The sequence below is a fragment of the Thamnophis sirtalis genome, unplaced genomic scaffold (genome assembly GCF_051295495.1).
Source record: "Thamnophis sirtalis isolate CommonGarterSnake01/CBP01778 unplaced genomic scaffold, rThaSir2_p1.2 scaffold_2, whole genome shotgun sequence".
Lineage (NCBI taxonomy): Eukaryota > Metazoa > Chordata > Lepidosauria > Squamata > Natricidae > Thamnophis > Thamnophis sirtalis.
This window is the reverse complement of record NW_028261382.1, coordinates 30,511,973-30,537,393: the sequence shown is the minus strand read 5'-3', so window position 1 is coordinate 30,537,393 and position 25,421 is coordinate 30,511,973. Positions and strand designations below refer to the sequence as shown.

Below are 25,421 nucleotides of genomic sequence, written 5' to 3'. Positions count from 1 at the left end.
AAACAGGCTATTCTTATCCTGTCTTGGCCTCTCCAAACAAATGCACCTTTCTTGAAACAGATCTCTTCCACCTGAAAGAAGAACAGTAGCTCTGGGTCAATTGAGTTGCAAACAATCTTCCTTAGGGTTCCTGTACGTCTGTAATATGAGAGGTTCAGGAATAGGTAGGGTAGAGTAGGATATGATAGAATAGCATAGCATAGCATAGAATGGAATAGAAAATATGGAATGGAATAGCACAACACAGCACACCACAGCATAGCATATGATAAAGAATATAATAGAATGGAATGGAACGTAAGAGAAGAGAATAATTGGGATGAGGTAGAATAGAATAGAATAGAATAGAATAGAATAACTTGAATAGAACAGAACAGAACAGAATGCAGCACAATGCAACGGAACGCAACAGAACAGAACAGAAGAATCGGAATGGGATAGAATAGAATAGTAGTCAGAAAGGATCTTGGAGGTCTTCTAGTCCCACCCCCTCCTCAGGCAAGAAACCCTATATCATTTCCGACAAATAGTTGTCCAACCTCTTCTTAAAAACTTCCAGTGTTGGGGCATTCACAACTTCTGGAGGCAAGTTATTCTGCTCCTAAATTAAAGTATTCTATGTAGCAAACAACTTTAAAATAATGGACTGAATACAGCAGCTTGTGTATCTTTATCAGGATGTCAAGACCCTAGGAACAATCTGACAAAACCAAAGGCATAAACATTCAAACTCTGGCTCTTTTGCACAGTCCATAATATCCAACTCCATGCACCATGGTTACTGCGGAAACAATCCCACAGGATTTAAAAGGCATCAATCAACCTGGGGATGAATTGGTCTGCAATTATTTTTTTTCCTCTTTAAAGAAGATTAATCTGATCAAAGTTTTATAGGGTTTAGATGACCTGCAAATGTCTTTATTACTCATCGTGTCTGGTGTTGCCAAAGGGAGTTTAATAATATCTGGAAGATCAAAGTTCCTAATCTCTGATTTGCCAATAAATGAGGTTGAGGATTAAAAGTATGTTGTACAGGTTTCCTTGTTTATCTTGCTCCTCCATAACCTTTAAGGTGAAATTGTCTTCTTTCCCACATGCCCCTTACCTAGAAGGACAAGGGTGACATGAGAACAGTCTTCCAGTCTTTGAGGGGCTGCCCCAGAGAAAAAGGAGGTCAACCTATTTTCCAAACCACCAGAAGGTCAGACAAGGAATCCTGGATGGAAAATGATCAAGTAGAGATGTCACCTTGAACTAAGGAGAGATTTCCTGACAGTGTGAACAATTAACCAGTGGAACGACTTGCCTCCAGAAGTTGTGAATGCTCCAACGCTGGAAGTTTTTAAGAAGATGTCGGACCACCCTTTGTCTGAAGTGGTCTAGGGTTTCCTGCCTGAGCAGGGGGCTGGACTAGAAGACCTCCAAGGTCCCCTTCTAACTCTGTTATTCTGTTCTATTCTAAATGTACACAGATAGAAACTAATCAAGCAGAGAAGCAACCTAGAACTAAGGAGAAATTTCCTGACAGATAAACCAGGGGAATGAAGTCACGGGTGCTCCATCACTGGAAGTTTTTAAGAGCCACTTGTCTGACATGGTATAGATGATGCTTGATCAGGGGGTTGGACTAGAAGACCTCCGAGGTCTCTTACAGCTTTCTTGATTGAACCTCTCTCCCCTGGCTAAAATGTCTGAATAACACAGGCAGTTTCTCTGTTCTGCAGCTTCTATCTTTACACCACAATCTCTTCATTGTTTCTGCAATCTACACGTTGCAGTCACTCAAGTCTTCAATGCTGTCTTATCTCTGTATTGACAACCATCTTATCAAAGGATGCCATGTCTGTACCTGACAGGGCCTATAAACACTTCCCTTCCTCAATTTTGCTAGTTCCCCGTCTGCTCCTTCCACCTCTAGCTTCTACCCAAAGATGCTTTTTCAAATGGCAACTGGACTTCTTTGTTTTTGCTTGAAGACGTTCCACTTCTCATCCAAGAAGCTTCTGTCAGAAGCTGAAGACTACAGTCAAAACTGAACAAGCTTCTTGGATGAGAAGTGAAACGTCTTCAAGGAAAAACAAGGAAAGTCAAGGTTGCCCCTTGAAAAAGGACCTTTGGGACAATCATGACCTGGATGACTGAGAATCTCCACAGACATTTGGTTGAGTGGGTCTTCTGTCACCACCGATGGATTTGGGACATGCTGGTGGGACAAGAAACAAATGGGCCTTTGGTTCAAGAACTTGTAGCATAACATCCATACCCTGATCTTCCCAGAATTTTCTTGAGAAAGGGGCATATTGCGATTTCGAAGAATCTTTAGGAGTGTCTATAGACATTCTTGGTCATCCAGCTCATGGTTGTCCCAAAGATGCTTTTTCAAGAGGCAACTGGATTGTTTTTTTAGGAGGAGGAGGAGATAACAACAGATATGAGAAGGAGGAAGAAGGAAGGAGGAAGAGAAGAAGAGGAGGAGATGGAGCAGACATATGAAGGAGAAGAAGGAGGAGGAGAGGTGGAGAAGACAGATGAAGAAGGAAGACAGAAGAAGGAAGAAGGAGAAGAGAAGAGGTGGAGAAGACAGATATGAAGAAGGAAGATGAAAGAAGTAAGAAGGAGAAGAGGAGGAGTTGGAGAAGACAGATGAAGGAGAAGGAAGAAGAAGGAAGAAGGAGAAGAGAAGAAGAGGAGGAGGTGGAGAAGACAGATATGAAGGAGAAGGAAGGAGGAGGAGATGGAGAAGACAGATATGAAGAAGGAAGAAAGAAGAAGGAAGGAGGAAGGAGGAGAAGAGAAGAAGAGAAGGAGGTGAAGACAGATGGAAGGAGGAAGGAAAAGCAAAAAAGTGGAGAAGCAATAGCAATAGCAATAGCAGTAGACTTATATACCGCTTCATAGGCCTTTCAGGCCTCTCTAAGCGGTTTACAGAGAGTCAGCATATTGCCCCCAACAATCTGGGTCCTCATTTTACCCACCTCGGAAGGATGGAAGGCTGAGTCAACCCTGAGCCGGTGAGATTTGAACCGCTGACCTGCTGATCTAGCAGTAGCCTGCAGTGCTGCATTTAACCACTGGGCCACCTTGGAGAAGACAGATATGAAGAAGGAAGATGGAAGAAGGAAGAAGGAGGAGAAGATGGAGAAGGCAGATGAAGGAGAAGGAAGAAGAAGGAAGAAGGAGAAGAGAAGAAGAGGAGGTGGAGAAGACAGATATGAAGAAGAAGGAAGGAGAAGGAGGTGGAAAAGACAGATATGAAGAAGGAAGACAGAAGAAAGAAGAAGGAAGGAGAAGAGGGAAGGAGGAGAAGGAGGAGTAGGAACCTCTCATCAGAATTAAATATGCTTCATGGATGAGAAGCAAAACCACTTCAAGAAAAACCAAGTCCAGTTGACGCTTGAAAAAGCACCTTTGGGACAACCATGACCTGGAGGACTGAGAATCTCCATAAACCTCTAGTTTCTACCTTCTCTGTTTTCCATTCCCTTTCATCTTCCTTCCCTTTCTTCTGAAAAAAAAATATCTTTGTAGAAACTTTCCCCCATTACCCCTTTGGCTAATTTTGCAGACATTTCTTTACATCTGGATGCAAAAGCTGAGCTGTGCCAGAATGACTCACTAGGTCTGGAATTTGTTTAGCACTTCTCCCCTCCCTGGATTGCCTTGGTTGAGCTGCAACTAAAAAGGAGGATCGAGTTAATTCTAGACCTGCAGATGTTTGGAAGGAGATGAAGCCAGAGAGATACAAATCACTAATACCAGAAGAGTCAAAAGACTCTGTTTTTTTTAAAAGCACATTGCAGTGATTCTTTGTGGAATACATTGCCACGAGATAACTAACTGTTGGGGGTCAGATAAAATGGAAAGGTTGTGTCAAAGACAACTGTGATGCAAGAGCATTAAAAGTCTGGAAACGTGTCTAAACAATCTCAAGTTTTGCAGATCTTGGCCTGGCAGCTCTCCAAGCCAGATAAGGTCTGTGACTGTAAATCCTCCCTTGAAAGACTTTTACTGGATGTGAATGAGAAGAATTCCACAGTCAATTAATAAAAGGGTTTTTTGCCGGGACCAGGAGTTTGCTTCATGCTCTTGGGAAGCCTCAGTCAGAACAAGGTCTCCTGCTTGGGCAGGGGGTTGGACCAAAAGACCTCAACGCTCCCTTCTAACTCTGCTATTCTGTTCTTTTCAGTCCCAGCACACCTGGAGCATAGCAAAAGCAAGCCATGTTATTTTTTTTTCTTCCTCCCACACCTTGATGGCGTAAGCTGTCACCTTCTATTAAATCAGGGCATCCATCCATGTAAAATAAGCTGGCATTGTCAGCTCTAAGTGACAGGAATTCTCCTGGGGTTGGATACAAGATCACCTCTGTCTGGCCTTTTTACAAGAGTCGCCCGATACTGAAGTTGGAATTTCTACTGGTAGTTTATCCTGAAAAAAACATAATCAAAGTCTCGAGCGAGTTAAATAGCAGGGTCTTTGTGAGGCTGGGCTGAAAATAGAAACGCTTCATCCCACTCCTAACAGATTTGAGTTTGCATCCCAGAATTCATCTCTCACATAGGGAATTTGCTCTCTTGCTTTCTTGCAGAGAGTCTGTGATTTAGTGGTTAAAGCGTTTGTTTTGACCCAGGGAGTCAAGCTATTCTCCAAAGCACCAGAAGGCAGGACAAGAAGCAATGGGTGGAAACTAATCAAGGAGAGAAGCAACCTAGAACTAAGGAGGAATTTCCTGACACTGAGAACAATTAACCAGTGGAATGACTTGCCTCCAGAAGTTGTGAATGCTCCAACACTGGAAGCTTTTAAGATGTTGGATCACCATTTGTCTGAAATGGTAACAGGTCTTCTGCTTGATCAGGGGGTTGAACTAGAAGACCTCCAAGGTCCCTTCCAACTCTGTTATTCTATTCTATTCTATTCTATTCTATTCTATTCTATTCTATTTCTATTTCTATTCTATTCAAGTATCTTCCACTATTTATCTCCACTTCGCTAAACAGCAATCTTTTTATCTCAATGCAGAGCCCACAAAACATGGGGAAAAAACCCAACTTTCTTCCACCGGTTAATTTTCCATCTGGGCATTCCCTTTTGATTCCCTTTTCATTTCAGCTGAAGGCTGAGCACCAAAAAATGGAGGCCTTTGAACTCTGGTGCTGGAGGAGACTCCTGCGAGTCCCTTGGACTGCAAGGCCATCCAACCGGTCAGTCCTAGAGGAGAACAACCCTGGCTGCTCTTTAGAAGGCCAGATCCTGGAGAGGAAACTCAAAGACTTTGGCCACCTAAGGAGAAGGAAGGACTCCCTGGAGAAGAGCCTCATGCTGGGAACAACGGAGGGCAGAAGAAGAACGGCAGAGAAGGAGGTGGCTGGATGGAGTCACCAAAGCAGTTGGTGTGAGCTTAAATGGACTCCAGAGGATGGTAGAGGACAGGAAGGCCTGGAGGAACATGGTCCTGGGGTTGCGATGGGTCAGACATGACTTTGCGACTAACAACAACAACAGTCATTCCCAGAAATGGATCCTTCTGCTCAACTGCAGAGGCCAAAGCAGCCATTTCCCTTAATTACCAAAAGCCAAGTAGATTTGACCAACACTGAGCATCGAATCATCGCGAATTTAATTCTTGCGATGCTCTCGTGACCTCTGTGGCTGGAAATTCATCTGCTCTTGGAGACGTTCATATTCTCCCCTTGAAAAGGATTCCTTTTACTTTTATTTATTTTTTTGTTCCATTTTCAAATGGGTTTGGCATCCTTCCATTCCCCATTCAAAGAATTCTATCTTTCTCATCATCATCCTAAATGGGTGCCCTCAAGGCTTAATGATTCACTCACACACAACACACACACGCATGCACACACAGAGATGCTATCCTGATTTTTAAGAATTTTATTTATGCTTCTAAAGCAACTCAGGGATGGTTCAATTGTATCTCTCTCTCTCTCTCTCTCTCTCTCTCTTTCTCTCTCTCTCTCCCTCCCTCTCTCTGTCTTTTTCTCTGCTTGGTAAAGGCAGGTAATAAGTTTCCATCCATTCCTTCTTCTCAAGCACCTAAGGACAGAAGAAGAAGCAATGGATGGAGACTAATCAAGGAGAGAATCAACCTAGGATTAAGGCAGAATTTCCTGATGGTGAGAACAATTGATCAGTGGAATGGCTTGTGGGTATTCCATCACTAGAGATTTTAAAGAAGAGCTTGGACAGCCATTTTTCCAGAATGGTAGAAGGTCACCTGCTTGGCTGTCCAATCATTCTGGAAAAAGGGCTGTCCAATCTCTTCTTGAAAACTTCCAGTGATGGAACACCTATAACTTCTAAAGGCAAGTCATTTCATAGATTAATTGTTCTCACCATCAGGGAATTCCTCCTTAATTCTAACCCTTCCTTCCATCCATCATCCATCCATCCCACCCACCAATCCTTCCTTCCTTCCCATCCCTTCTTTCCTTCCTTCCTTCCTTCTATCCATCCCATCCCATCCATCCACCCACCCACTAACCCTTCCTTCCTTCCATCCCATCCCCCTTCCTTCCTTCCCTTCATTCCTTCCTTCCATCATCCATCCATCCCATCCACCAATCCTTCCTTCTTTCCCATCCCTTCCTTCCTTCTATCCATCCCATCCACCCACTAACCCTTCCTTTCTTCCTTCCATCCCATCCCCCCTTCCTTCCTTCCCTTCCTTCCTTCCCTTCCTTCCCTTCCTTCCTTCCTTCCTTCCTTCCTTCCTTCCTTCCTTCCTTCCTATTTTTTACATTTATTGGACAACTGCGCATCTTCTCAAGGAAAATTGTTCAACAAAGGGATGGAAACAGGGCTTTCAAAAGGCGACACGGCATGATTAAGTCTGTAGGAGCTGAACCCGAGGGAGGGAGGAGACAAACACGTCAGCAGTCTTGAGTCCCTTCGCACCCACAAGAGATCGAAGTCCACCCCGCTTCAAATTCTGTTAACCCTCATCTCCTGCCAAGTTGCTTTGACCATTCATAGCTCAGATTCTTGTAGAGAGCTTAAGCTTGCAATAAATCCTTACATTCATTTGAGCTGCCCGGGTTTCCTGATTTTTGAGCATGACAGTTTTTGGGCTGGTAAATTATTTCACTTTGAAAAAAAACAACAACCAAGAATCACTATCTCTTTTTAAGAAGCTTGTGTTCTCTCAAACCATAGGCCAGCTCGGAAAATAAAAGAGGGATAATAGGAATGGATCCCGCATGCTTTTATCATGGCTAACATAAAGGATAGAAAGACACCTATTGTCCAATTATTTCACAATGGCCTGAAAGAAATATCTTTTTTCTATATTGAAGAATCATTTTACCATCCCAGATGTACAACTGTAGAAATTTGGGCCACTTATACAGGCAGTATAGGACACGGTGGCTCAGTGGCTAAAATGCTGAGCTTCTGGATCAGAAAGGTCAGCGGTTCTGCGGTTCGAATCCCCAGCGCCATGTAACGGAGTGAGCTCCCATGACTTGTCCCAGCTTCTGCCCACCTAGCAGTTCATAAGCACACACAAAGTGCAAGTGGAAAAATCCCACCTTTGGTGGGAAGGGAACAGGTAGGTAGGTAGGTAGGTAGGTAGGTAGGTGGGTGGGTGGGTGGGTGGGTGGGTGGGTGGATGGATGGATGGATGGATGGATGGATGGATGGATGGATGGATGGATGGATAGATAGATAGATAGATAGATGGATGATAGGTAGGTAGGTAGGTAGGTAGGTAGGTAGGTAGGTAGATAGATAGATAGATAGATAGATAGATAGATAGATAGATAGATAGATAGATAGATAGATAGATAGATAGAGGCAGGCAGGCAGGCAGGCAGGCAGGCAGGCAGGCAGATAGATTGAGAGAGAATAAATAGATAGAGACAGAGGGAGAGAGAGAGAATAGGTGGGTGGGTGGGTAGGTAGGTAGAGATAGCTAGATAGCTAGATATAGATAGATAGATAGATAGATAGATAGATAGATAGATAGATAGATAGATAGATAGATAGATAGATAGATAGAGGCAGGCAGGCAGGCAGGCAGGCAGGCAGGCAGGCAGGCAGGCAGGCAGGCAGGCATACACAGGAAGGTAAGTTGATTGAGAGAATAAATAGACAGACAGAGAGAGAAAAAGGAAGAGAGAGAAGAGATAGATAGATAGATAGATAGATAGATAGATAGATAGATAGATAGATAGATAGATAGATAGATAGATAGATGCAGGAAGGCAGGCAGGCAGGCAGGCAGGCAGGCAGGTGTAGATTGAGAGAGAATAAATAGATAGAGACAGACAGACAGGGGGAGAGAATAGGTTGATAGGTAGGTGGCTGGTAGGTAGGTAAGGAGGGTGAGAGAGAGAGAGACATGCCTAGTTCTGCAACATGATAAAACTAGGCAAGACAAAGTCTACTGATGGGTAAAGTGGTGGTCGTGAAGACTGGTTTTAAGCCAACATTTGGGGATGAGCCAGCTCCTCTTTTCAATTTGTCTACTGACGTCCTTCAGATGTTTTGAACAGCCACAGTTGGTGGGGATGAGATTTGCAGCTCAAAACTTTCCGAAGGCCACATTTGCTGGCAAACGAGATGATTTGCGGCGTGGTGCCGGATGGCACATCGCGATCGGTTTTCTCGTGGACCTTTCGGTTCGGGAAGCCATTAACCGTGGCATCCTTGGAGATGTTGGAGAGATGAGCTGTCGACGGCTCCTATCCATCTTCGAAGGTTGGCTTCAGGAGAAGCCATTTGCTGAAAGTCGTGATGGATGTGTTCCAACCCCATGGTCACCTACGCGGACTCTCAACCAAAGCTGTTTTATGATCCTCTTAGTCCTTTCTAGAAGATGGATTTCAAGGAATCCTAATGAGTTTCTCTTTGATCTCTTCGCTCAGCTAATGAGTACGCACGACTGGAGAACTTCACGGGTCAAGCCACCCCAAAGTAGGGGTCACATCTGGATACAAGGCTCTCGGTCCTGATGTTTACCGGATGGTTATTATGGATAAGCTGACCCTGATGTACCTCATCCTGAGTTTCCAAAAAGGACAGAACGGAAATGCAGTAAACCAACTTAATTTGATGTCCATGGTTAGGTAGTTATCTACCACGCATGGCTTCACCCTCGAGCACTTAACTAAAATGCAAAGTGGGGGGAAAATTCAACACAGCGGTCGTTTCTTCTGCTAGCTGCTGTGTATCTCGGCATCTCCAGTGGTGATGTAATTAAGGCCATTTTTGGAAAACCTTCTCACACGCTCGGAAATTGCTTTGGGAGCCAAAGAGTCAGACGCAAAACCTATCCGCCATCCATTACCCAACCGAGATGGGCTGTGAAACTCAACTGCAAGCTGCTTTTTTTGTTAAACTAAGAAACCTAGACTCAGAATCAAAATAAGGAAGGAAGGAAGGAAGGAAGGAAGGAAGGAAGGAAGGAAGGAAGGAAGGAAGTTGGAAGGGACCATGGAGGTCTTCTAATTCAGCCCCCTGCTCAAGCAGGAGATCCTGTACCATTTCAGAGAGAAGGAAGGAAAGAAGGGGCGGAAGGGCGGAAGGAAGGAAGGGCGGAAGGAAGGAAGGGCGGAAGGAAGGAAGGAAGGAAGGAAGGAAAGGACAAAATTGGAAAGGATCTTGGAGGTCTTCTACTCCAACCACCTGCACAAGCAGGAGACCCTATAACAGTCATGGCAAACCTTTTTCTTACAGCGTACCAAAATTTTGTGTGCGTGCCCACTCAATCTCTCCGCCCACTTGCGCATCTACACACGACACCCCCCCACCCCCGCATGCACATGCGACCCCTCCCCAGGCTCTGGAGGCTTTCTTGTAGCCATTTTATTTTACTGAACTTGGAAGGATGGAAGGAAGGGGTCAACCTTGAGTGACAGTTGAACTGTTGGCAATTGGCAGTATTAGCCTGCAATACTTCATTCTAACCACTGTACTATCACAGCTCTTATCTTGCCTTCTGGTGCTTTGGAGAATAGCTTGACTCCCTCTTCTTTGGGGCAGCCCCTCAAATATTGGAAGACTGCTATCACGTCTCCCCTAGTCCTTCTTTCAATTAAACTAGACACACCCAGTTCCTTCAACCATTCTTCATGGGTTTAGAGCCTCCAGTCCCCTAATCCTCTTGGTTGCTCTTCTCTGCAGTCTTTCCTCAACATTTTTCCAATTTTGTAGTAATCAAAACTGTTGATATTCCTGAGTATTGGATATATCAAAGTTAAGCAAAAAATAAGATAAGAAGACAGAGCTGGGAACTTAATGGGATATTTTTAATAATCAAAAGGATAGCTCCTTTAGATCAATAGAAAGCAGCCTCATAAAACAAAACAAATCATAGATTTCATCCCATTCTTATTATAGGCCACAACTCTTAAAAAATAAAGTGCAGTGGAGATATTGAGATGCATTATATTAACTCATTATTACAAAGCTTTCATTGTAATTGTTAGGTTAGCTCCCCGTTGGGAGAGTGAGTATGTTCAGTGAAGCGTTGTGAGAGTTGTGTTGGAGAACACACAAACCAGCATACAGAGACACTCCAAATAACATAGTCCAGTAATCATACAAACAGTCCGGCATTCAAAGTTTGCTAGCAGTTGCAAAACTTACAATAGCTCAGTTCAGCCCAGCATCCAACAAACAGAGAGAGAACTAACAGTCATTCTGGCTCCCTCTTATGGCCGATTGAGGAAAACAGCAACCAATCACATTTTACAGTATGTTTAAAGCAACAGGTACAACATTGTTACATGATTTATATATTGCCAACCCAACCGTTAGAATTATATTCCTAACAGTAATAGCTTACTAAATATTATTCACCAATTATTAAATATAAAAGCATTTTTCTCCGGAGGTGGTGACTTCTGAAGAGTGTCATCACTTCAAAGATGGGGTGGTGGTGGGGTGTTTGGCTTTGAGATATCCAGCCATATCTAATTTTATGTATCTATTTATTTATTGGATTATTGAGAACATCTGTAGGCTATCTATTCTGGGGGCTACAGACCAAGTTTTAATGTGCTGGTATAAATCCAGAGCTTCCACATTAGTTTCTTCCAAAGAGACCAAGTACAGCTGTCATCTAAGGTCATCCAGATGTCAGAGACCTAAACAGGACGATTGACTTCAAATTCACTGAGCAGGATAATATTTACTCTCAATGTGTAGTCATAGATAGACAGAGACAGACAGATAGAATATACAATTAATAGGTGATAGTGATAGATAACTAGATAGATAGCTTATCTAGAAAAAATAGCAAGCTAGCTAGATGAGAGAGAGAGAGAGAGAGAATAGATGAGATAGACAGATGATAGAGATAGGAGGTATTATCTATATCTATCTGTCTATGAATGAGGAAGGAAGAGAGAGAAAGGATAGATAGATAGATAGATAGATAGATAGATAGATAGATAGATAGATAGATAGATAGATAGATAGACAGACAGACAGACAGACAGACAGACAGACAGACAGACAGACAGACAGACAGACAGACAGACAGACAATTAATAGGTGGTAGGGATAGATAACTAGATAGATAGCTTAGCTAGAAAAAATAGCAAGCTAGCTAGATATAAGAGAGAGAGGGAGGGAATAGATGAGATAGATGGTATAGATGGTTCTATCTATCTATCTATCTATCTATCTATCTATCTATCTATCTATCTATCTATCTATAGATGAATGAATAGATAGAATATACAATTAATAGGTCATAGGTATAGATAACTAGATAGCTATCTAGCTAGAAAAAATAGCAAGCTAACTAGATGAGAGGGGGGGGAATTGATGGGATAGATGATATAGGTGGTACTATCTATCTAGCTAGCTAGCTATCCATCCATCCATCCATTCATCCATCCATCCATCCATCCATCCATCTATATATCTATCACCTATCTCTATATCTATCTATCTATCTATCTATCTATCTATCTATCTATCCATCCATCCATCCATCCATCCATCCATCCATCCATCTATCACCTATCTCTATCTATCTATCTATCTATCTATCTATCTATCTATCTATCTATCTATCTATCTATCTATCTATCTATCTATCTATCTATCTATCTATCTATCTATCTATCTATCTATCTATCTATCTAGAGAGAGAGAGAGAATAGATGAGATAGACAGATGATAGATAGGAGGTATTATCTATATATATCTATCTATCTGTCTATGAATGAGGAAGGAAGAGAGAAAGGATAGATAGATAGATAGATAGATAGATAGATAGATAGATAGATAGATAGATAGATAGATAGATAGATGATAGCTAGCTAGCTAGCTAGATATATAGATGATAGATAGATGATAGATAGATAGACGATAGATAGATAGATAGATGATAGATAGATGATAGATAGATGATAGATAGATAGATAGATAGATAGATAGATGATAGATAGATAGATGATAGATGATAGATGATAGATAGATAGATAGATGATAGATAGATAGATGATAGATAAATGATAGATAGATGATAGATAGATAGATAGATAGTTGATAGATAGATAGATAGATAGATAGATAGATAGATAGATAGATGATAGATAGATAGATAGATAGATAGATAGATAGATAGATGATAGATAGATGATAGATAAATAGATGATAGATAGATAGACAGATAGAGATAGATAGAAGATAGATAGATAGATAGATAGATAGATAGATAGATAGATAGATAGATAGATAGATAGATAGATGATAGATAGATAGATGATAGATAGATGATAGATAGATAGATAGATAGATAGATAGATGATAGATAGATAGATAGATAGATAGATAGATAGATAGATAGATAGATAGATAGATAGATAGATAGATAGATGATAGACAGACAGACAGACAGACAGATAGATAGATCTGGGGCTTAGTCTATATTTGGGAAGGACATAACACCATTCATCAAATGTCTCAATCCCTGTTCCTCTAAAGAAGATTTAATGTTCACTCCACACACTAATCTGCAGCCCACGGTTTACCAACCACAGCACTAATTCAACATGCTTAGACCCAGTCAGACCCATCGTGTTATGGCTTAGCCCAGTCTATACGTACATCGAGATGTTCTCTTCTCCTGCAGAAGATGTACAAGGTTTACACCGAGGGCTTGTAGCTGATTGTAACTAGTCACAGTTACAACAACTGGTTGGGGCAATCCATGACCTGGAAGGAGGGCAAGATCACTTGCCAGTCAAAAGACCTGAAGCCTAGCCTAGATAATCCTCTTTGGGGGATGCTTTATTTCTGAATTTCTCAGAGGAAGGAAAGTGTTTGGACTGACTGTTCTCTCCAGCTCGAATTCTAGGGCATTCTTTTCACATCCAGATTCACAGGTCAGGAACATCTGCCAAAAATATCTTTCCTACAGAACTGCGGATTGCTGAAGGCTCAGTTTCTCTCGACCGGAAGGCACTTTAACAGAAGTTCTCTTCCACCAAATAAAAAAGACCAGATGCTGGACTTTACATTAACTGTACTCAAGGGGGGAGAGGAAAACTGATAAAGGTGTCCAGGGACATTTTTCCAACAGTCCTAAAGGAAGCTCAGCAGCAGAAGCAGATAGGAAGAATAGAATAGGAATAGGAATAGGGGAGAGGAGAGAAAAGAAGAGAAGAGGAAGAGGAAAGAAGAGAAAGGAATATGAATAGGAGAGAAGAGAAGAGGAAGAGAAAAGAAGAGAAAGGAATAGGATAGGACAGCACAGCACAGCACAGCACAGAACAGAACAGAATAGGTCAGGATTCCAAAAAACACCCCCAACTTTTTCTCCTGGCATCTTCAGGGCTACCAATAGAATGGAATAAAGAATGGAATGGAAGAGAAGAGGAGAAGAGAGGAGAAGAGAAGAGAAGATAGAAAGTGGGATAGACTAGACTAAACTAGAATAGAATAGAACAGAATTCTATAATGGAATGGAAGGGAAGCGAAGAGAAAGGAAGGGAAGAGAAAGGAATAGTAATAGAAGAGAAGAGAAGAGAAGAGAAGAGGAAGAGAAAAGAAGAGAAAGGAATAGGATAGGATAGGGTAGGATAGGATAGGACAGCACAGCACAGCACAGCACAGCACAGCACAGCACAGCACAGCACAGAACAGAACAGAACAGAACAGAATAGATGTCAGGATTCCAAAAAAAACACCCCCAACATTTTCTCCTGGCATCTTCAGAGCTACCAATAGAATGGAATAAAGAATGGAATGGAAGAGAAGAAAAGAGAAGAGAATATAGAAAGTGGAATAGACTAGACTAGACTAAACTAGAATAGAATAGAATAGAATAGAATAGAATAGAATAGAACAGAATTCTATAATGGAAGGGAAGGGAAGAGAAGAGGAATAGGAATAGTCTGCTTTTCCTATTCTTATGCACAGCACAGCACAGCACAGCACAGCACAGCACAGCACAGCACAGCACAGCACAGCACAGCACAGAATAGAATAGATGTCAAGGTATCAAAAAACACCCCCTGGCAAAGAGAGGGTCCAATTCCCAAAACTTAAATCCATGCAAATAAAGGAGACTATTTGTAGCTCAGGGTTCAAGTAGACTACCCTAGCACTGTATGAGGTAACCTAGTTTGGGTAATGAAACATCTGTATGAAAACAACCCACTCTGAGAACTCTAAGGGCCCCTCAAATCCATGCAAGTTAAGAGCGATGGAACTTGTAGATGGAAATCCTATCCAGGATCACCAAATTGAAAAGTGCAGGGTTTTCTCAGCACCCCAAAAAACCCCGACATTTCCAATGAGCTCTTTATATTCATCCATCCATCCATCCATTTCCTTCACTCATTCAGTTTCTATAGCTGCCCATCTCAGCCAGGTGACTCCAAGGATGGAGGCTAAAACAGCTTCCTTAACTTTACATTTTTGCTACCTGAATCCTCACAAAAGTAGGGACAAGACCTCTTTCAGATGACCTTCAGACAAAACCAGTTAAGGTTTGGAACTTAGATGGCCAGACCTTGTTTCACAGGCTGAGTTTAATAATCCCATGGGTTGGGTTGGGTTAAGTTGACCTGGCTGTCTAAACTGAACTGCTTGGGTTTTATTCCTTTAAGCTCCCTGAAGCAAGCCATCAATTAACACTGGGTCTCAACTCATTCCTACTCCTTACTTCTTGCCAAGGGCTTAGTTGGCTTCAAAAGTCAAAAGTTGGTTAAGTTGGGTTGACCTGGTTATCTGAACTGAACCCCTTGTGCCTTATTAAGCTCCTGAAGCAAGCCATAAATTAACACTTAGGTCTCTAAATCCAATAAACCAAACTCATTCCTACTCCTTACTTCTTGCCAAGGGCTTAGTTGCCTTCAAAAGTTGGTTAAGTTGGGTTGACCTGGTTATCTGAACTGAACCCCTTGTGCCTTATTAAGCTCCTGAAGCAAGCCATAAATTAACACTTAGGTCTCTAAATCCAATAAACCAAACTCATTCCTACTCCTTACTTCTTGTCAAAGGCTCAGTTGCCTTCAATAGCAATAGCAATAGCAGTTAGACTTATATACCACTTCATAGGGCTTTCAGCCCTCTCTAAGCGGTTTACAGAGTCAGCATATCGCCCCCAACAACAATCCGGGTCCTCATTTTACCCACCTCGGAAGGATGGAAGGCTGAGTCAACCCTGAGCCGGTGAGATTTGAACCGCCGAACTGCAGAACTGCAGTCAGCTGAAGTAGCCTGCAGTGCTGCATTTAACCCCTGTGCTTGGTTGCGTTGGGTTGACCTGGTTATCTGAACTGAACCCCTTAACACTGGGTTGACACTGGGTCTCAACTCATTCCTACTCCTTACTTCTTACCAAGGGCTTAGTTGCCTTCTTGGTTGAGTTGGGTTGACCTGGTTGTCTGAACTGAACCCCTTGTGCTTTATTAAGCTCCCTGCAGCAGGCCATGAGTTAACATTGGATGTGGATGTCAACTCATTCCTACTCCTTACTTCTCACCAAGGGTTTAGTTGGCCTCAAAATGTACAGAGGAAGGATCTGTGCATAGCAATGAGACATGGTGGCCAAACATATCTTCCTGGTGCTAGAGAAGTCTAGTTCTCCAGTGTTTCCTTCACAGCAGATTTCACGGGGTGCTTTGAAGTGTCCAGGAAGAAAGGAGGAGACCAGGATAGATGAAGTCCAAGGCCTGTAGTGACCTAAGCTTCTCCAGCAGCACGAAGCCTAGTCCTTGTCCTGATAAAAACCCCTTTTATTTAATTGACAGAATCCCTCTCCAGCAAAGTCTTTCCTCTCCCACAGTCTTTCAAGGTATTTCACAATTACTGATTTTTATAAGGTTTGGAGAGTGGCCAGGCCGAGATCTTTCAGATGCCGCAATACTTGGCAAGAATGCAGGAATGAACTTATTGTCTCCTGCAAACTCCACTCCCCTTTTCCCCCTCTTTTATTCCCTATGGGTCATTCACTGTCCACCTGTGGCCTTACTCCCAAGTCGACCCCTGTTCTTTAACTGTTCTCTTCATCTGGCAACTCTGCCCGTGCACACACTGGGAACAGGCTCCAGCTGTTCTTCTGCCTCACTGATGTCTGACTCTGAAGGCAGCTGATAACTGTCAGATGGCCCTGGCCTTCTCTCTGCCTCCGGCACAGAGCCCTCATCAGAGCCTTCCCCAGACTCCAGGACTGGCCCATCTTCCTCCCCAACCTCCTCACTGTCCGAAGCTGCTGCCAGCTCTGCTGGCCGCTGAGGGGCCACAACAAGTCCATGGTTTTTCAACTTTTGCTTTCTCAGAGGCATCGAATCAAAATCATGCTGAGCATTAGTACCACTCCATAAAGCCTTAGTAAGGCCACACCTGGAATACTGCATCCCGTTTTGGTCACCACCTTACAAAAAAGACTTTGGAAAAAGTGCAGAGAAGAGCAACTCAGATAATTCAAGGCCTGGAGACAAAACACATATGAAGAACGGTTGCAGGAATTGGGTATGTCTAGTTTAATGAAAAGAAGAACTAGGGGTAACATGATAACAGTGTTCCAATATTTGAGAGGCTACCAGAAAGGGGTCAATTTATTTTCCAAAGTGCCAGAAGACAAGATAAGAGCCGTGGCGGTACAGTGGTTAAAATACAGTATTGCAAGCTAATTCTGCTGACTGCCAGAAGTTCAATTGTCACTCAAGGTTGAACCATCCTTCCATCCATCCGAGGTCCATAAAATGAGGTTGTTGAGGGCGATAGGGCGATGTTGTAAGCCAGTTATAGAACTAAGGAGAGATTTTCTGACCATGAGAACATTTAACCAGTGGAGCGGTTTGCCTTCAGATATTGTGGGTGCTCCACCCCTGGAGGCCTTTAAGAAGCGACTGAAAAGCCCATTTGTCTGAAATGGGGTTGGACTAGATGACCCGCCAAGGCCCCTTCAAGCTATTCCCCAAAGCACCAGAAGGCAAGGCAAGAAACAATGGATGGAGACTAATCAAGGAGAGAAGCAACCTGGGATTGAGGAGGAATTGAGGCTTTTAAGAAGAGGCTGGAGAACCGTTTGTCTGAAATGGTACACGATCTGCTTGAGCAAGGGGCTGGACTAGACAGCCTCCAAGGTCCCTTCCAGCTCTGCTCTGATTCTTCCAAAGGGGAGAACTGCTCTGAATCAGGCGACAAACACACCATCGCGGCCGTAAATCAATAAAGAAACACACTGCCAGGTTGGCACAGGTGGCAGGGCTCACCCGGGTGGTGGAAAACAGAACAGTTGAGCGCCTCGTTCTTGCTGGTAGCCAACTAAGCCTGCTCTGTCTTCCTTTCTAAAGCCTCGTCAAGCCGAAACCCGTCGAGAATTTGAATCACTTTGGCGTGCAGGCCGGCAGTGGCCAATCGCGCACCCGGGACCCCCAGGAGTAGAGTTAGGGCTCCCCCTTCTGGGGGATGTTGTCTTCTTAAGCTCGGCTCTTGCGGAGAGCCAAGAGAAGCCGGGCTGTTTGGCCCAATGGGCCTAAAATCAAGAAACAAATGAATTCAAGGGAGGCCCCCTCTGTACGGTGGTTGCTTATGCACAAAGGGGATGAGAGGGGTAGCTTGAAGACTTCACCTCTACTTCCCCATCACAGTTTTTGGCATTCCCGTTTTTCCCAAAGACCTCCTGATCCAGGCATACTCCCTTTGTTGAATCTTTTAATAACCTTCTTCCTTTCCTTTCCTTCCCTCCCTCTCCTTCCTTCTCCTTCCTTTTCTTCCTTTCTTCTTCCTATCCTTTCTTCTTTCCTTCCTTCCTTCCTGCCTTCCTTCCCTTCCTCTGTCTCCTTCCTTCCTTTCCTCCCCTTCCTTCCTTCCTTCTTTCCTTCCTCACTCCTCTCCTTCCTTCCCTCCATCCCTTTCTTCCTTTCCTCCCTCCTTTCCCTTCCTCCCTCCTTTCCTTCCTTCCTTCTGTCCTTCCTCACTCCCTCTTTCCTTTCCTCCCTCCCCTCCCTCCCTCCTTTCCTTCCTTCCTTCTTCCTTCCTCACTCCCTCTCCTTCCTTCCCTCCATCCCTTCCTTCCTTTCCTCCCTCTCTCCCCTTCCTTCCTCCCTCCTTTCCTTCCTTCTTTCCCTCTGTCCTTCCTCCCTCCCTCTCCTTCCCTCCATCCCTTCCTTCCTTTCCTTCCTCCCTCCCCTTCCTCCCTCTCTCCTACCCCCCCTTGCCTTGCCCAAATCCCAGTGATTCTTCCCCCCTCCATGCTGCGAGCAGCACAGACTTTGAGGAACAAGTGAGAAGCAAACAACAGGGAGACATATTGAGCACGAAGACAGTGTCCCCTCGTTCCCATAGATGGAAAGGGCTCCCCTCAAAATCAAGCTAGCTTCCTTCCTGGCTCCCAGAGAGAATCCCACACACCTGCAACACATTGTGAGCCCCCCCAAAAAAAGAACGCATTTGTCCATCGCCAACAATTGTGTAGTATGGCACGCAGGCAGAGGGCTTGGAAACTGGGGTTTTAGAAGCAAGATTGGAGAGGTGGCCATAAGGCTAGGTCAAAAAAGCCAGAAACTCCACCTATCTTCTTTGGAGATGGGGTTTAGGAGCATTTATTTTCTCTAGATCTGCCTTTGCAATGCAACATTTTGGTGCTTTGCCTTTGAAGCCAATTCCTCCAGCAGGCCTCGAGAAAGCCGGAAGAGGTGAAGTCTCTCTGCTATTTACGGGGGTCATCCCTCCTTCTCCCCACCCCAAATCCCCAACAAGAGTCTATTTTGTTCCCCCTGGGATGGGATGCTCCGGAGGAATTTGGCATGCGGAATGCAAACACACACACAAACACACACACACAACCACGGTGGTGCTAGGAAGTGCACTTACACCATCGTAAGCACGAGCACGCTTTGCTCACCGAGGGTGCAAACTGGCACGCAGAGCCCTGCAGGCTTGTAGGAAGTGTGTGCCCCATTTCACCTGTTCGCCCCTCTTCCTCCCACAGGCTGCCCTTGAAGATAGAAAACTAGCCACAGTTGCTCTTTTTACACATCTGCATAGACAGATATAAAGTGAGAGTCTGATCCTCATGCCCAGGCTGGACCTCGTTCACATCTCAGCCTTCTCGCCTTTTCCCCACACTGCTTTTCCCCCCCTCCCTTTCCTCAATTATGCTGAAGTCATGTTGATTCTCTCCGGCTCGGTCCAAAAAGGAAAAAGGGGAAAAAAAATCCACTCTTCCTCTGGGTTTTGGAACCAAGTAAAAATCAACACATCTCGGGAATGTGAAATGAGCAGGCAGGCGGGCGGGCGGCTCGATCCGCTGCGTGTGCGGGGAGAGAGAGGGGGGGAAGGAGAAAGAGAGAGAGAGAGAGAGGGAAGGAGGGAGGGAGAAAGAGGGGGGGAAGAAGGGAGGGAGGGAGAGAGAGGGGGAGAAAGAGAGAGAGAAGGAAGGAGGGAGGGAGAGTGAGAGAGAGGGAAGGAGGGAGAGAGAGAGGGAGGGAGGGGAGGGAGGGAGAGAGAGAGAGGCAAAGTCCTCTGGCATGCTGTGCACTTCCCTGCCATGCTCAAGAGATCCTGGGCAATATTTTTTCCTCCTCCTTCCTGCAAACCCCACTCCCTTCTAGCACAGATCATAGTTGGGTAATGAAATGTCTGCAAGAAAACAACCAAGCTCAGAAAGCACTCGGGACTCCAAAATCAGCCTCCTCCTCCTCCTCCTCCTCCTCCTCCTCCTCCTCCTCCTCCTCCTCCTCCTCCTCCTCCTCCTCCTCCTCCTCCTCCTCCTCCTCCCATAAACCCTACATCCTTCCAGTGTTGATGATGTTCCCTAGCTGGGTCATGAAATATCTGCAAGAAAACCACCAAGCTCAGAGATCACCAAGGATCCCACAGTCCTCCTCCTTCTTCCTTCTAGCACTGAAGATGTTCCCTAGTTGGGTAATTAAATGTCTGCAAGAAAACCAGCAAGCTCAGAGAGCACCAAGGATGCCACAGTTGTCGTCGTCCTCCTCCTCCTCCTCCTCCTCCTCCTCCTCCTCCTCCTCCTCCTCCTCCTCCTCCTCCTCCTCCTCCTCCTCCTCCTCTCCTTTTCCTCCTCCTTCTCCCCTCCTCCTCCCTCTACCCTCCCCTTGCAATCTCTGAGCTGTTTCTCCAAGCTCATGTTATACCCCCCTCCCTCCCGTCTTGTGGATGATTCCAACTCTGGCACGCTTATGAATGGACTTTTCCTGCTTCTACAGCTTCACCTGATCTCCTGGATTGTGTTGTTTTTCACCTCCCAGTCAGCAAGTTCTTCGAACATGCAGAGGATGGTTAAAAGAGGAGAGGAGGTGGGGGGAGCAGAGAGAGAAGGTATGTGCCGCGTTTTCTGCTGAGTGGTATTTTAAAAAAAAGCACCCACCACCAGAATACGTGAAAAGATCTACCCTCCCGCAGGGTCAATCGATATCCATGACTTTATCTGCTTCCAAGAAGACGAAACCCACCGAACGACCAAGTCAGATCTCAGTGGCTGGGCTTCTACCCATAAGGAGGACTTAAACCAGCCCTGAAGTCTGAGGCAGCTTGGATGAAATGACAGGGAGGAAAGGGAAAGAAAAGGGACACCATTAGGAGAAAAACCAGAAGGTTCTCCAAGGTGGCCATTGGTCTTCTGATTCTTCTGACTCTCGCACAGCTTTGAATGGACTGATCTCTCTCTCTCTCCTTCTCTCTCGTCTCCCCCCCCCCCGTCTTCTCTCTCCCTCTCTTCTCTCTCCCTCTCCTTCTTTCTCGATCTGTTCTCTCCCCACTCTTGTATCTCTCTCCCTCTTCTTCTTCTATCTCCCTCTCTTCTCTCCCCCCTCTTCTATCTCTCTTCTCTCTCCCTCTCTTCTCTCTCTCTCCTTCTTTCTCTCTCTTTCTTCTCTCCCCCCACTCTTCTATCACTCTTCTCTCTCCCTCTCTTCTCTCTCTCTCTCCTTCTTTCCCTCTCTTTCTTCTCTCCCCCCACTCTTCTATCACTCTTCTCTATCCCTCTCTTCTCTCTGTCTCCCTTCCTGCTCCTGCAGTTTCTTCTAACCCAACTGGCTCATCTTCCCCCAAGTCCCTGTTTGTGCGTTGGGAAGGCTGAGTCTGAATGGATTGGGGGGGGGGGGGTGCAACCTCCCAGTGTGGGAAGACCCCTGGGCTAGAAGGAGGAGGGGAACATTGGCACATAGCCACACAAAAAAGGCACAATTCATGTACCGTTGAAGTTCCGGAGCAGGAGGATGAAGAATTAAGAGGTGTTTTTTTTCCCAGTAGCTCCGCGGAGAGGAGAAATGGATACACCGATACGGGAAGGGAGACATGACAGGATGCGGCGGGGGGGGGGCAGGGGGAGGGAAGCACACTTGCAAAGTTTGGGTAGCAGATTTTGTCTGCGTGCCCCAAGCAACAGGGGTCCAAAAATAGTATTAGCCCGTCTTGTGTAGAAGAGGCAAAGATAGAGAAAGGGAAAGTCCCCATCCTTTACATCTGACAACCAGCACTATAGGCGCCTACGGAGCCCCCAAACCGATAGAAACACAAGGCTGTGTTGTGTTTGAGGCTGTGCAACAATCATGGCAGGCAACCCTGAGTGCCTGTGACCACGCAAGCGAGCTGGCCAACTGTGTGTGTCAGTGTGTATTAGAGAGAGAGAGAGGGAGGGAGGGAGGGAGGGAGGGAGGGAGGGAGGGAGGGAGAGAGAGAGAGAGAGAGAGAGAGAGAGAGAGAGAGATAAATTGTAGGCTATGAAAGGGACAACCAACACTTTGTATGCAGCAGGAGATAGGAAGGGCTGCTCAGTGAATACTTGCCTGTGTGTGTGTGTGTATGTGTGTGTGTGTGTGTGTGAGAGAGAGAGAGATTGTGTGTGCCTGCAGGCGTGTGCAAGGGGCAGAGTAGTGCAGCGCAGCGGCTGCTGCCGGCAAACCGGTGCCACGATTTCAAAAGTGATCACATCCCTGTGCCAACCACAAGCGGCAGGGAGTTGTGTACCTCACCCGGGAAAACAGGGTAGGAGAATTTGAGAATCCCCACCCATTCAAGACTCCTTCCTCTTGTCCACACAGGTCTTCTTCTGGTGCTAGCTAGCCTGCCCGTCTCTGGTTTAGCTGCAGTTCTAGGAAAAGATCTTTCTCACCCATGTGGGTTTTTCTCCTTCTCCTTCTACCAAGCATGGGGAGAAATCTGGGGTCTCCTGATCTCTTCTCAACAGCCTTCTTCTCGCAGCACCCCCAGTCTACACTCAACCCCATTTGACGTTCCACCATGGGTTTCTTCTTCTCTTCTCCTTCCATGTCTTGTCTTCCCCACCACCACCACCACCAAGAGGACCAACAAGATAAAGTTGAGTTGTCCTTCCATCTCCTGAGGTAGTCCCCTTCCTAGATGCTCTCCCGGGCATCTTGCTTCCCATACGAGGATTGGCCCTCTGCAGCCATCTAGCTAAGAGCAAGCTCCATAGCTTCATTCTAGAACAGGCTTTTAAGGATTCTTCCCCCCCACCTCCTCCCACCGCCCGTCCTGTTGGAGGGTGGAGGTAACCCTACTGCCCACTCACTCAAATTTGAAAATCTGGAGATTTGATCTAACAGCCTGAGGGACTGCCGTTCTGAAAACCGAGCAGGAAGGGGGACGCATTCAAGAGATCGGACTTCTCCCCACCAATCCTCATTCAGGACTTTTGGAAGGAGAAGGAGGTGATGGAAGTGGCACCTTCTTGGCTTGAGGGCCCACTCAAGATGAGTGTGTGTAAAGGGGTGAATTGTGTGCAGCACATAAGGATGCCCTCCCTCCCTCCCTCTCTCTCCCTCTCTCTCCCCCTCCCTCTCTTCTTCTCTCTCTCTCTCCCTCTCTTCTTCTCTCTCTCCCTCCCTCCCCCTATCTCCTCTCTCCCCCTCCCTCTCTCGCACACACATATACACCACCCACACCCCACCAGCATATATGAACACCCATGCTGTCTCCCTTCCCCTACTCGAAAAGGATGAATCAAGCCAACGGTAATGGAGACCTTAACCTAATTAAATCTGCAGTGGGGATGGGGGTTCATTGACTCGCACAACCCCAACCTGGTGCCCTCCGGACGCTGTCCCTCTTCCCCGTCCTGCAGGGTGGGGAAGGAATAATGTGGATGTCTATCCCCCCCCCCTCCTCCGTCCCCGTCCCCCACGTAACCTCTGCTTCCCCTTGTACCCTCGTCCGTACGAATCAGCTCCGTCCTCAACCCTCCCCCTCCCTTTCCGAAGAGAGGGCAAGCACGCATGGGCGCAGGCAGAGACCCCCGCGCCGATTCCACACTCGGCGAGTGTGCACGCACGCACATACACACGCACACACAACCCGCCGAGAAAGCCGCTTAACCCTTGGCTGGCTAGGAAGAGCAGAGTGCGGCAAAGAATCCTGCATGGGAGTTGGGAGAAAACCTGGCCGGTTGGGGGGAGAGAATGAGAGACAGAGAGAATGAGAGACACAGAAAGACGGAGAGAGACGGAGAGAGAGAGGGAGAGAGAGGGGGGGGAGAAGAAGAAGGCACGTCCCTCCACCGACCCCGCACGAGAGGCATGCACAGATCCATAACCCCCCCCCTCTGATTGTGCACACTCACCCGCACGACTTCACCCCCAAGGAAGAATCACAGGCCAATAAAGAATAGGACTTGGAGCTGGGGGGGGGGGGGAAATCAATTTGGAAAATCTGGGGTGGGGAGGGAAGAAAAGACCTCTGGAGACCCGGAGAGAGGCTGAAGCCGGGCGGGAGGGGAGGCGCAGAGGAAACCTTGGGGGGGGGGAGAGAAAAACGTTGGGGGGGGAGACGGACCCCTGGGACCAGCCCTGCGGTCCAAGCAAGCAGCGTCAAAGCGAAGCGCCGCATCTCCAATCGCCGCGGCTCTCTAACATTATTTTGTAAAAAGTCTCTTACCGGTGGAGGGAGGGACGGGGGGGTGGTTAACGCTCCTCTTCGGCGGGATGCGGGAACCTTCGCCGGGGCTTCTCATTCGCTCGGGGTGCAAGAACTTGGGCGAAGCTGAGCTGCCTCCGATCCAGAGCGCATAGTGGGCGCCGGGCGATGGCTGCGGCGTGATGGGGTGGCGAGGATGCTGCCGGCAACCCTTTTCATGCTCGGTGGGAAAACACCCGCGCCTCGTTGCTCCGGGGGGCAGGCATTCAAAAGGAAGAGAAGATCTCCCACCACCACCACCACCGACCCACAGACACACACACACCTCTCCCCTCTCCCTTCCCGCAGAAAACCGTGGATGGAGAAGGAGACCCCTTCCAAGAAATCCGATAGAATCCTTTGCGCTCTCCTGCTTTCTCGCCTTTCGGCTTCGCTGGATATTTGGGGGAAAGAAGCAGTGAGGAAAGAGATGCTTGCTGAGCTCGCCTTATTTTTTAAAAAACGGTCCTCTCTCCGGCGGTCTTCTCTTCCTCCTCCTTCCTCCTCTTCCTCCCTGCCTTCCTCGGATGGATCAGCTCGCAGCCACCGGGGCGAAAGGAAGGCGCACACACGAGCCAAGCTAGAGAAGACGGGGGCGGGCGGGCTGGAGAAGGGGGGGGAGATTGAGGAGGGGGTAGAAAGAGAGAGAGAGAGAGATGCGGCGGGAGGGGAGGAGGAGGAAGAGGAGGAGGGAATCCAGGCGATCGAAAGGAGCCAAAGCGGTTGGGGAAAGAGCTTGCCGGAGGGAGGGGAGGGGCGTCCGGAGGAGGAGGAGGGGCTTCGGGAATGAATGGGAGAGGTGGGGAGGAGCGCGAGAGGCGGAGACGAGGAACGTGGAGAGGCTTCGCTGGAGAAGTGGGGATTTTTTTGGAGGGGCGGGGAGGGCTGCTCCCCCTTGGGAGACAGAGCTGGGTAGGGGCAGAAGGGGGAGTCAACGGAGAGAGGGTCGCGGGGTAGGGGGCAAGAATCAGACCAAGAAGAGAGGCCAGTGGGGTTTTCCTTGGGAGAGGGGTGGGCGAAGGAGAAAAGCGGTGGGTGGAAAATTGAAGCTCTCT

The 25,421-nt window shown here is 46.4% G+C and overlaps 1 protein-coding gene across 1 annotated transcript in view; it reads right to left on the bottom strand.

Moving 5' to 3' along the window:
* The window catches only part of BRINP1 (BMP/retinoic acid inducible neural specific 1), a 96,818-nt gene extending 71,899 nt beyond the window's left edge, over nt 1-24,919 (bottom strand). Inside the window, exon 1 of the mRNA XM_087704648.1 lies at nt 24,349-24,919. The gene's annotated coding sequence lies outside the window, so the exon portion shown is untranslated. The remainder of the gene's footprint in view (nt 1-24,348) is intronic.
* Between the last annotated feature and the right edge of the window lie 502 nt (nt 24,920-25,421).